The 13,826-nt window shown below is 35.1% G+C and overlaps 1 protein-coding gene across 7 annotated transcripts in view; it reads right to left on the minus strand.

Annotated features, from left to right (window-relative positions):
• Window positions 1-13,826, minus strand: part of CDH18 (cadherin 18) — a 1,109,085-nt gene that overhangs the window by 797,019 nt on the left and 298,240 nt on the right. For 6 of the 7 annotated variants that reach the window (XM_064375899.1, XM_064375898.1, XM_064375888.1 and 3 more), the window contains one exon: window positions 3,486-3,547. The exons of the other annotated variant lie outside the window; for it this stretch is intronic. The gene's annotated coding sequence lies outside the window, so the exon portion shown is untranslated. The remainder of the gene's footprint in view (window positions 1-3,485; window positions 3,548-13,826) is intronic. 7 annotated transcript variants of the gene reach the window in all.

Here is a 13,826-nt window from a genome sequence, read left to right on the forward strand (position 1 = left end):
GAAAATTTATGAGAAAATTTGCAAAAACCTCAAAGAAGACTATACTGCTAAAATATCTATCCACATCTTCGCAATAGATAATTATTTCACTTTGCAATCTTCCAAAAATATAATCATTATTTGTTTATAAACACATACTAGGGTTCCACTAATTTATGTATAGTAAACGTGAAGTATGTAATCACTGAAATTTTTGGAAGTCTCATATAAGGTGATTTTTCAAAGAAATTGAAGATTTTGGTGAGACTTAAAATGCTGAGGTGATAGATTTACTACAGACTGGATCCGGGTTATTTCTTCAATGAGACATGTTTTAAACAGCTGACACTGTTGAGTAAGCAGAAGAGATGCTTGATGTTATGTAACATGAATAATGCTGCTCATCAACAAATGTACAAGATACTTGAAAGTGCATAATCATACTCTTTCTCATAAACTGTCAGCTTGATTTTGTCCCCCAGAGAATAGAAAGTCTTTATAAATCTACCATGGCTTTGTGACAAGAGAAAAATGTTCATCGGAGACACAGGCATAAACTCTCCTTGCCATGGACCCCTGCACCCAAACAAGCCGCAGCAGAAGCAGTTGAGGGCCTCTTTTCTCATAAACAGAGAAGTCCCTGATGTCCATTTCCAGAACTACTTCTCTAGGAAACAGAGTATATATCTTTCAACAACTGTATCTAGAAAGTAGAGTTTTTACCAGTTCAAACCAAATGGAAAAATAAGTCAATCCTGGGTGACCTTCTGCAGGTAGAGGCTTTGTGCTAATTTGTCAGATCACAAGAGAGGAGTTTCACTGCTTTGTACTTAAACATGGAAGTGTAAGCAAATGTTGAACTTAAAATGTATATTTTTGTTTCAGTTGATATTTAGAAATAACACCATTTCACTTTTATCCACAGTTCTTCTAGAAAGTAATCACACCTAAATCACACAGTAACTTTGAGGAGTAAATGGGTTTACAAACACCAGTCACTTACTGGATGAACTAAATAAATATTAATGACTACAGAATTACAGAGTCTATTACATATTGCCATGCATGAGGTTATCCAATGTGCTTAATTTCTTTATGTAAAAACAGAGGGGATACCTGTTGGATTAAGAAAGACACACAGAAATAAACATAAAGAAAAACAACTAAAGTATTATTGGAAAAGTACAACAAAGTATTTATCTTTGTTTCTAATATCAACTGCACAAAAGTAGATATATTAGTATTCAGCATTTTCGTGAAGACAAAAGGGAAGAGTAAATATTAAATTTTGTGATCAAGCAAAATTCATTATGTGATTTCAAAAAATTATTTTAAAAAATTTATCAGAATGGTGTGAGGTAACGTTTTAATATAAATGTGTATAAATTATGTACTGACATTCATTTCATTTAAATAAATAATTTTTTATTTAATTGCCTACTAAACTTGGGAAAATATTTTAAATTATGAAATAACTATAAACTCCTTTAAAACTTATAATGCAGTTTATGGTTCTAGTTCACTAAAAAATCAACAGGTATCTTTTGAATTCTAGTGTAAAGACAAATCAATCATTAATTTAAAGTGAAAATGTGCCTTTTTGAGACTTTTGTCTGGAGAAAATTTTGATGAAATGTTTACTGTTATAAATTATAAATGAAAAGAGTGTGAACATTCTTCTGAAAAGAAAGCCTATATCCTTAACAATGAAACTGCTGGCTACCATACTGGGGATTTTTTTTAAGGACGTAAATTGAGATGAAAATTACAAACATGACTAACCAAAATAGAAAAAAATTCCTTCTTTCAGGGATATTAATACCAAGTCTATCTTCACCGATTAAATGCTCTTGATATTCAAGCTCTCGTAATGTTATATTTTACAATAGCATTTCATGAATAACTTAGAGCCAAAGATTAAATGAGGTTTAATAGAAAGTCAACATAATGACATGGTTAGGGCTCTACTTACAAAGACAATTGGTGTAAAAATCTTTTCTTCCACCTTTTTTTGGTTATTATTGTTCTACTTCCTTTTAAAAAAAGGTTTCAGTAATGCTGTAGTCTTAGTTTTTTTTTTTTTTTTTTTTTTTTTTTTTTTTGAGATTGAGTCTCTTTCTGTCGCCCAGGCTGGAGTGCAGTGGTGCCATCTGGTGGCTCACTGCAACCTCCACCTCCTGGGTTCAAGCAAGCCATTTTGCCTCAGCCTCCTGAGTAGCTGGGATTATCTCAGCCTCCTGAGTAGCTGGGATTACAGCCACATGCCACTACACCCAGATAATTTTTGTTTCTTTCTCTACTAATAATACAAAATTTCTTTCTCTTGCCTGAGTGCTCTGATTAGCACTTGTAGTACTATGCTGAATAGTAATGGTGAAAATGGGCTTTCTTGCCTAGTTCCAGTTGTCAAGGAAAATGATTACAGCTCTTTTCATTAAAAAAAAACTGGGCTGAACCCAGTGACTCATGTGTGTAATCCCAGCACTTTTGGTGGCCGAGGCAGGTGGATCACAAGGTCAGGAGTTTGAGACTAGCCTGGCCAAAATGGTGAAACCCCATTCTCTACTAAAAATACAGAAAACTAGCTGGGTGTGGTGGCAAGTGCCTGTATTCCCAGCTACTCAAGAGGCTGAGGCAGAAGAATCCCTTGAACCCAGGAGGTAGAGGTTGCAGTGAGCCTAGACTGTGTTCTATCACTCAGTCAAAATGGCTATTATTAAAAAGTCAAAACACAACAGATCCTGGCAAGGCTATAAAGGAAAGAGAACTCTTATACATGTTGGTAGGAATGTAAATTATGCTGCCACTGTGGCAAGAAGTTTGGAGAATTCTCAAATAACTTAAAACAGAGCTACCATTCAATCCAGCAATAGCATTATTGTGTATATACCGAAAGGAAAATAGATCATTATACCAAAAGACACATGAACTTGTATGTTCATCACAACACTAGGCACAATAGCAAAGACATGGAATCAACCTAGGTGCCCATTAATGGTAGACCAGATTTAAAAAAACTGTGGTATATATATACCATGGAATACTATGCAGCCCTTAAAAAGAACATGAATGGAACTGAAGGCCGTAATTTTAAGCAAATAAATCAGGAACAACAACAGCAACAGATAAATACCGCAAGATATCACTATAAATGAGAGCTAAAGATTGAGCATACATGAGCCTAAATAAGGAAGCAAAAGACGTGGAAGACCACTGGAAGAGGGAGGGAAGAAGAAGGAGGCTGCATTGAAAAACCACTTGCTGGCTACTACTCTCACTACTTGGGTACAATATACCCAGGTAACAAACATGCACATATACCCTATATATATAATAAAAGTTGAGTTTCTTAAAGAGTGATTTTAAAACACAGACAATACTAAATTGCTAAAAAATTCATTATAACTCTAGAAGATCCTTAAGAGAAACTATGACAATAATTTTGACATTCCTATAATATTTTGAAGAGAAATTTATAAATTTATAACAGAAATTATAAGTTTTACCTTATAAATCACTTCAGGAATGTTTGATGATATGTGTTCTTATATATTGCAGGGGTTCAGTACTGCAGAAAAATAAAAGAAAAATATAAAACATACATTTCAACATGTATAAATCTATGCATAGTTAAAGCATATTTGTTATGTTACACATTAAACAGAACTGAGTTTGGATAGCAAATCTATTTTTGAATAAATAAATTTTTGAGGGATTTGAACTTCTAGACTTTTTTTTCCTTTTAGGGCATGATGTTTTAAGACTATATACAGTTAGAATTTTACCTCTCTCATGTGTTAGCCATGTAGATATAGGCAATTTAGTATTGTTCTTTGACCTGGTTACTTCAAAACATGAAGTTTTAACTTCAGTGTCATAATTTATTTAAACAGTAGTGTGCCTTAAACATGGTCAATATTTAAATATATTTTAGTGATTTTTGCCTAATATTAAATAATATTTATAAAAGTTATTTTAATAATTTTAATGTTTCATGATTTTAATAACTACTACACTTTCAAACAAAGAGAATATGAAAGATGAGAATAGAGATGCAAGAAAGAAAGTTCAGTATAACCTAAAGTGTAATATGATTAACGAGGGAGTATTGTAAATCAATAAAAATATATATCATTCTAGAATAGTGACCATTAGATACTCCAATAAATTAAGTAAAACTTGATTATAATCCCTAATGTATATATTACATGCATTATACAAGATAATGTATATGTTGTATATATACAAAACGTAATGCCTATTGGATTGAAGTGTTGACATTGTAAAGTCAATATTGAAAGAAGAAAACTAAGAGGTAAATATGTGTTCTCAGAAGATAATAATCCCTTTCAGAACCCAAAAGCAAAAGGCCTAAGAATTATGCTTATTCTCTAGTCTTCGTAGGCCAAATCAGTTTACCATGTCCTTAGTTGCAATGTGATTTGATATATGATTTCTATTTCCTAAAACTGATACAAATTACACTTACCGAGGTCAAATTGATGCCTCAAATACTTTAGGAATAGGTCAGTCATTCAGCAATTATTTATTGAGTATCTACTATGTGCCAAACATTATTATTTGTACTAGGAATAGGCAAATATATGTTGTATATCAGGTTATCTTAAGTGCTATGAAGACAGAAGTTAAGAAGTATCAATGTTCATCAAAGTAGAAGTGTCAAAATAGATGACTGGTATCTAGGAGAAAAAAATCTGGAGTCGAATGGAGTCTCAAGTGCCTGGAAGGGGTTACTTAAGGAGTAAAATTTAAGGACTGATCCTTTAAAGTCAGGGAAATGAGAAATAGCAATCTTAAGATGAGAAAATAGCTTGTGATGTTCTGGAAGTACTATGAGAAAAATGAGATTTGTAGTAATTTGGTGATATCTATCTATCTATCTAACTGTCTCTATCTATCATCTATCTATCTCTCTATGATCCAACATCATCCTCTATCTACTTATCAGGGCAAAACTTTCAGATTCTATTAGAACACACGGTACTCATAAGCTTCAGGGTTACTAGACCATCTCTATGGACCTTTTCCAAATGGCCTTCCTAAAACAAAGAAATAAATGGTATCTGATGTGATTCATTTCCAAGTTTAATTCCAGGAACTAGTGATGATACAGTGTTCAGGTGTACTGCCATTAGGAACTGGTGTTAATCATTACTAATGCAGAATATGTACACTGCAACTCATGTTCACATGATTTGGGGTGAGAAGCAGCAAACATTTTCAAGTAGTAATTTTAAGAATTAAGTTATTAGAATAATCTACTCTATGGAAACTCATGTTTAAGTATGTGTGGACCTATTTATACATAGCTCACGTTTTCTGCTAAGAATAATATAGGCTCTTTGGAAATAAGGCAAAAAGCACGTGGCTGATCATTTTATCACGGCTCTATTGCTACGATAGAAAAAGCAGCACCCCCTGCAGTGCATACAGCCCAATGCACAGCTCTGACTATAATTGTGATACAGTCTCCTTATGTAACTGTTTAATATCTGACAATGAAATATTAAGTTATAATTGTTCTTAGCATATTGAGAAAAACTGTCAATTAGGAAATGCCACCAATAAACAATTCATTGTAGGCATTTATTTAAATGTAATGAAACAATCCATTCAAATGTATTCAAGAAAAAATTTATAATATTTATTTCCACTAAGAAACGTATAATTCACTTCACTTTAAATCACACTATCTTGCCTCTACTTTACCAATCTCAGTGTGTCTAATGTTTTAAAAGGTAACAATTATTTTACAGAAAATTTCGGTAGTATTTATTTTCATGTCTGAGATCTCGAAATAGTAATAAAGTATACTCTTAACCAGAGAAGAAATGTGTCAAAAATATATATGTAGTTGTACAAAACGTATTTTCACTTATTATATAGGTCACTACTTCAAAGTTTTCTATATTATGTGGCAGAGCACTCCATTTCAATTCTGTCTCCAATTTACAGGTTTATAATACAGTCACAATAACTAAAGTCTCTGCAGGTTGTCCAGAATTAACAGCAAAACACAATATTACGTGGCAGCATACTAACATAATATTAGAATCTTTTGTTGGAATTTTTCTAACTGTGTTTTTATAGAACCAGGCCAAATAAAAATACGAATTCAAGTTTTTATTTTTAAAAATCAGAAGTTCTCTTTAAGAGTGTCAGTAAGAAAAAACTATGCAGAAGATCTCTGTTGACGTAAGCTTTTCTCCCCAAGTCATGTCCTCCTCTAAGGAAAATTCATATTCAATAACTATTTCTTCATCAAACATTTACTCATTTAATTTGCTAGCCATCTTTACTATACTTGGTTTTATTTAACATTCCAATAACTGAATTTAAACAGCAGAAAGGGCAATCCACCATGGTGAAAAGTTGTGTTTGTAATGTCAAACTGCACAATTTTGAGTATTTTAATGTTGTTTAACCTTAAATAAGTATTTCTTTTCTTTTCTTGAAACCTTTTAATTGTTATTGCATATTTATTTATTTATTTTTATAAACTAAAAAATCTTTTTTTTTTTTTTGTTAGAGAACAAGGTCTTTTTGAGACCAGGCTGGTCTCAAACTTCTGGCCTCAAGTATTTCTAACATTATATTGGATTCACAATAATCCACCAATTAATTCCTGAATAAATTAACTATAACATATATGGTTACAACTTTTAATTTTTATTTGTATTTAATTTAAATTATTTTTCAAATCAATCCTCAATTCTTACGGCATGCACGTTTTTTATTATCATTATTTTACATACTTACATGTTCAATATCATTAAATCAGAAACAGAGACTCCTAAGATACCCTAATACTACAGGATTAGTGAAGAGGTGGCAGTTTTCTGGCTTTGCATCCAAAAAACTCAGAGAAAGCTGTCATGAGTAATCAAAGTGAACTCTAGGTATATTGACCCTGAGAACCATATGAAGTCAAACCCTAGTTAAAACCTTGATTTTTGCTAGTAAAATCCCTGAGCAGAGAACCTAGGTAAACCATGTCCAAACTCCTGACCCACGGAAACCTTGAGATAATTTATCACCCACAACAGAAAACAAATACTGTGTTTGGTATTTGAAAATGGTGTGCTGCTTCAACACACCCCTAAAAATACTGTGACTGGCTTTGAAACCAGAAAATTAGTAGAAGCTGGAAGGATTTTAAGAAGCACGAGAGAGAAAGTCTAAATCCCCCTGAACCAATCGTTAGAAAACTGGATTTGAAGATGCTCAGGCCCTCAGCCCTCTGGGGGAGGGTTCAGAGGAAAGTTACTGAAAACGAAATGAGAGATGGAATTGTGATATGCAGTAAAAGTATTAGCAAAACTGTGTCCTGTGCTTATGCACTCATCAGTTTTTAAGGATGAGATTGGATACATAGCTGATTTTTGAACAACACAGTTTTTTTTTTTTTTTTTTTTTTTTTTTGAGACGGAGTTTCGCTCTTGTTACCCAGGCTGGAGTGCAATGGCGCGATCTCGGCTCACCGCAACCTCCGCCTCCTGGGTTCAGGCAATTCTCCTGCCTCAGCCTCCTGAGTAGCTGGGATTACAGGCACACGCCACCGTGCCCAGCTAATTTTTTGTATTTTTAGTAGAGACGGTGTTTCACCATGTTGACCAGGATGGTCTCGATCTCTTGACCTCGTGATCCACCCGCCTCGGCCTCCCAAAGTGCTGGGATTACAGGCGTGAGCCACCGCGCCTGGCCACAACACAGTTTTAAACTACATAGTTCCACTTATACGTGAACTTGCTTCCACCTCTGCCACCCCTGAGGCCCAAGACCAACCCTTCCTTTTCCTCCTCCAACTTAGACTACTCAATATGAAGACAATAAGGATGAAGGCCATTATGACAATCTACTTCCACTTCAGAAATAGTAAATCTATTTTGTCTTTCTTACAATTTTCTTATTGACATGCTTTCTCCAGCTTACTTTAGAACACGGTATTTAATATATAGAAATACAAAATATGTGTTAACTGTCTATATATGTTATCTGTAAGGCTGCTGGTCAACAGTAGCCTACTAATTGTTAAGGTTTGAGAAGTCAAAATCATTTGTGGATTTTCAACTGTGCAGAGGGTTAGTCCCCCTAACCCCTGTGTTGTTCAAGAGTCAACTGTATAGCTACATGCCGCAGATGCTGCCTGGCTTCTTGCAGTTTACAGTAAAATGTGAGAGAAGAGAGATAGATTGAGGAAAGGGTAGACATGAATAGAAGTAGATGATTTTAAAAAAATTATTGGCCTTTCCAAGTGGCAAGAAATTCCTGCCAAACATGGCGGCTGAAAGTATGTCTCATAAACAACAACAAAAAAAGTGGAGGTGTAACTGCACAACCTTTAGTTAAAACATTGGACAGTTTAAAATGTCAAGAAGACTTAATTCAAACTATGTCCCTTTCAATAAATTAAGGGTTTGCCTTACAGATTTTCTCAACCAAGAACCACAGCTTTTAGATAAGCTTCAAACCCCAATCAAGCAAATGAAGCATTTCAGAAGTATAAGGGACTACTTCTGAAATGCAGGATTTTCTTGATTGGGTGTTAGGGACTGGTTATGGCTGCTCATCTCTTGTTTTCCTATTTTTGAAATAATGTTTATAAATATTGTTCTATCCCTATCCCACCATTATAAATTGGGAGAGCTGGGAGGCAATAACTTGTCTCTCTTTTTTTTAACGTTATTATACTTTAAGTTCTAGGGTACATGTGCAGAATGTGCAGGTTTGTTACATAGGTGTACACGTGCCATGGTGATTTGCTGCATCTATCACCCCGTCATCTACATTAGATAGTTCTCCTAATTCTATCCATCCCCTAACCCCCACCACCTGCTATCCCTCCCCTAGCCCCACATCCCCCAGCAGGCCCTAGTGTGTGATGTTCCCTCCCTGTGTCCATGAGTTCTCCTTGTTCATCACCCACTTATGAGTGAGAACATGAGGTGTTTGGCTGTCTGTTCTTGTGTCAGTATGCTGAGAATGATGGTTTCCAGCTTTATCCATGTCCTTGCAAAAGACATGAATTCATTCTTTCTTATGGTTCCATAGTATTCCATGTTGGATATGACCCACATTTTCTTTATCCAGTCTATCATTGATGTGTACACTTACACCCTCCCAAGACTAAACCAAGAAGAATTTGAAGCCCTAAATAAACCAAAAACAAGGTCTGAAATTGAGGCAGCAATTAATAGCCTACCAACCAAAAAAGGCCAGGAACACATGGGTTCACAGCTGAATTCTACCAGAGGTACAAAGAGGAGCTGGTACCATTACTTCTGAAACTATTCCAAACAACAGAAAAAGAAGGAATCCTCCCCAACTCATTTTATGAGACCAACATCATCATGATACCAAAACTGGGCAGAGACAAAACTGAAAAAAATTTCAGGCCAGTATCCATGATGAACATTGATGCGAAAATCCTCAATAAAATACTGGCACAGCAAATTCAACAGCTCATCAAAAACCTTACCAATCACTATCAAGTCAGCTTCATCCCTGGGACACAAAACTGGCTCAACATATGCAAATCTATAAATGTAATCCATAGCACAAACAGAACTAAAGATGAAAACTGCATGATTATCTCAATAGATGCAGAGAAGGCCATTAACAAAATTCAACAGCCCTTTTGGCTAAAAACTCCCCATAAACTAGGTATCAATGGAACATATCTCAAAATATTAAGAGCTATATATGACAAACCCACAGCCAATATCATACCGAATGGGCAAAAACTGAAAGCATTCCCTTTTGAAAACTGACACAAGACAAGGATGCCCTCTCTCATCTCTTCTATTCAACATAGTATTGGAAGTTCTGGCCAGGGCAATCAGGCAAGAAAAAGAAATAAAAGGTATTCAGTTAAGAAAAGAGGAAGCCAAATTGTTTCTATTTGCAGATGACATGATTGTATATTTAGAAGATCCCAGTTGATAAGTAACTTCAGCAAAGTCTCAGCATACAAAATCAATGTGAAAAAATCACAAGCATTTTCATATACCAATAACAGACAAACAGAGAGACAAATTATGAGTAAACTCCCATTCACAATTACTACAAAAAGAATAAAATACCTAGGAAGACAACTAACAAGGGATGTGAAGGACCTCTTCAAGGAGAACTACAAACCTCCACTCAAGGAAATAAGAGAGGACACAAACAGATGGAAAAACATTCCATGCTCATGGTAAGGAAGAATGAATATCATGAAAATGGCCATACAGCCCAAAGTAATCTATAGATTTAATGTTATCCCCATCAAGCTACCATTGACTTTCTTCACAGAACTGGAAAAAAAAAAAAAAAAAAAAAAAAACTTTAATTTTAATATGGAACCAAAAAATAGCCCACATAGTGACGACAATTCTAAGCAAAAAAAACTAGCTGGAGGCATCATGCTACCTGACTTCAAACTATGCTACAAGGCTACAGTAATCAAAACAGCATGGTGCTGGTGCCGAAACAGAGATATAAACCGATGGAACAGAACAGATGCCTCAGAAATAACAACACATCTACAACCATCTGATCTTTGACAAACCTGACAAAAACAAGCAATGGGGAAAGGATTCCCTATTTAATAAATGCCCTATTTAAATAAAACTGCCTAGCCATATGCAGAAAGCTGAATCTGGATCTCTTCTTTATGCCTGATACAAAAATTAACTCCAGATGTGTTAAAGATTTAAATGTAAGACCTAACACCATAAAAACGTTAGAAGAAAACCTAGGCAATACTATTCAGGACATAGGCATGGGCAAGGACTTCATGACTAAAACACCAAAAGCAATGGCAACAAAAGCCAAAATAGAAAAATGGGATCTAATTAAGCTTATCTCTTAAGTTGCACAAGTTCACAGGTAGAGAATTGTGCTCCAGGAGCTATGGTTAATGGATTACATTGAGGCCTCTTATATACGCTTGGATTTGATGTAGAAGTTATACTGAATTGATGATATTTTGATGAGATTCTGTACCTTGAGCTGATGGTGTAATGGAATGAGAATCTCAGGAACCCTGAAAGGGGGTGGACATGTTTTGCATTTCAGAAAGACTTAAGTAGTCTGTATCAGAGAGTGGCAGATCACCCCCACTCCACCCCCCTGCATTGTACAGGTACTGTGTAACCATTTTCCTTGAGTGTGGGCAGGATCTAAGAATATGTTGGGATAGTGAGTCTGTTATGTTACACTATGTTACGTTATGTTACGTTAAGTTACGTTATGTTGTGTTATGTTATGTTATGTTATGTTATGTTATGTTATGTTATGTTATGTTGTAATACTTCATCATAGCAGGCTGATTCTCCTGCTGGCTTGCAGAAGTAAGATGCTATTTTGGTTAGGTCCTAAGGGCTACTTCTGGAAGCTGAAAGTGACGTCTGGGTGACAGCCAGCAGAAGATGGGAAACTTAGTTCTACCACTGCAAGGAACTAAATTCTTTCAATAAATTAAATGAGCTTGGAAAAGACTTTGAGCCTCAGGTGTGATCATAATCATGACCAACACATTTTTTACTCTTGTGACAGCAAGCTAACTCAGACCTATAGGCCTGATTTACAAAAACTATGAAATAATTGGATGCTGTTTTAACCTATTACATTTGTGATAATTTGTTATATGGTAATAGACAAATAATGCATCTACTCTCAAAATGATATTAGGAATCCATAAATTCCTAATGGAACATTTTGCTTAAATAGTTAAATATAAATGCATTATTTCAGTAGTTCCCAAACAGTCTTTCATTCCATATTATCCTTTTGAGAATGTTAACAATTATAAAACTTTTTAAAATAATGTCATAGGGTCAGGTGCGGTGGCTTACACCTGTAATCCCAGCACTTTGGGAGGCCAATGTGGACGGATCACGAGGTCAGGAGTTCAAGACCAGACTGGCCAACATGGTGAAACCCCATCTCTACTAAAAAATACAAAGATTAGCTGGGTATGGTGGCTTGTGCCTGTAATCCCAGCTACTTGGAAGGATGAGGTAGGAGAATTGCTTGAACCAGGATGATCCGAGAGGCAGAGGTTGCAGTGAGCCACTGCACTCCAGCCTGGGCTACACAGCGAGATTCCATCTCAAAATATAAAATTATCATATATTCTTAAATTGTACTTAACAAAAACCTGGAAAATACATTTTTAGAGAAAACAAAATGAGGAGTTTGAAAAATAGAGCATTTACAAGTTATAAATAAGATTACTTATGAAATGCTTTTGTAGACTATTTATATCAATAGTTGTTTATCCTTTATTTAAATACTTGAAATGTAGAAATGAACAATAAATGTTTTGTAAATAAGGATTGCTAGAGAAAAATAGTTACATTCTGTGTGGTGTGGCTTTGTACTTTCACACTAAAAATGATAATTCAGATTGTTTTGACTGAATAGCATTGCAATGTCATCTGCAATGCACCTCCAGTATATAATATCATTAGGATGCAATGAATAAATAATCCTTTGCTCCTTGATACAAGGTGCTGCTTGTTAGTGTAGGGGTCATTTGTAAGCCAATTTTGTTATTACCCTTAAACAGCATTGTTTTTAAATTGTGATACAGGGGAAACCATAAATTGGAGAGAATTTTAATGGTCATTATCTTCATTAGCTAATGAGATGTGCTAATTATGTCTGTAAGTGACAATAATTTAGAAGCCCTGCCTTAAAGGACTCACAGAGCAGTAACTAGGTCAGTCCTCTTCAATGTGTTTTCACAATGTTGGAAGGGACTTGATAATGAGAACCTAAACTCAATAGTAATATTTTCTATAAAATTTTCATTAAAATATCTCCTTAAATTATGTAAGGTTTTATGTTGTTCTTCCATAACGCATTTGCGTACAATCTAAGGTACTAAGAATATAGCATAGAAAATTAAGGCAGTATTATTTGAAATGTAGTCCCTAGACCTATGGGGATCCCCGAGAACCTGTCAGGGGTGTTTGAGGTTGAAACTATTTTTGTAATAATCAAATGATGTATTTTCTGTTTTCACTGTGTTGACAGTGACAGCGATGCTAAAAAAAAAAAAAAAAAAAAAAAAAAAAAAGATGACGGTGGGTAAATAGGAACACTTTTCCACTATTGGTGGGAGTGTAAATTAGTTCAACCATTGTGGAAGACAGTGTGGCGATTCCTCAAGGACCTAGAAATAGAAATTCCATTTGACCCAGCAATCCCATTACTGGGTATATATCCAAAGGATTATAAATCGTTCTACTATAAGGACACATGCACATGAATGTTCATTGCAGCACTGTTTACAACAGCAAAGACCTGGAACCAACCCAAATGCCCATCGATGATAGACTGGACAGGGAAAATGTGACACATATACACCATGGAATATTATGCAGCCATCAAAATGATGAGTTTGTGTCCTTTGTAGAGACATGGATGAACCTGGAAACCATCATTCTCAACAAACTGACACAAGAACAGAAAATCAAACACCACATGTTCTCATTCATAAGTGGGTGTTGAACAATAAGAACACAGGGACACAGGGAGGGGAGCATCACACACTTGGGTCTGTTGGGGGGAAATAGGGGAGGAACAGCAGGGGGTGGGGAGTTGGGGAGAGATAGCATGGGGAGAAATGCCAGATATAGGTGAAGGGGTGGAAGACAGGAAATCACACTGCCACGTGTGTACCTATGCAACAATCTTTCATGTTCTTCACATGTACCCCGAAACCTAAAATGCAATAAAAAAATGATGGTGGATAAAAATACTGATGCCTTGGTTAAGTTATTCAGTAAGATCTACGTATATCAGGTATCATTTTGTATGCTAGAAATATATATAAT

The sequence above is a fragment of the Aotus nancymaae genome, unplaced genomic scaffold (genome assembly GCF_030222135.1).
Source record: "Aotus nancymaae isolate 86718 unplaced genomic scaffold, 86718_ANA_hifiasm-v0.15.2.pri h1tg000014l, whole genome shotgun sequence".
NCBI classification, from domain to species: Eukaryota; Metazoa; Chordata; class Mammalia; order Primates; family Aotidae; genus Aotus; species Aotus nancymaae.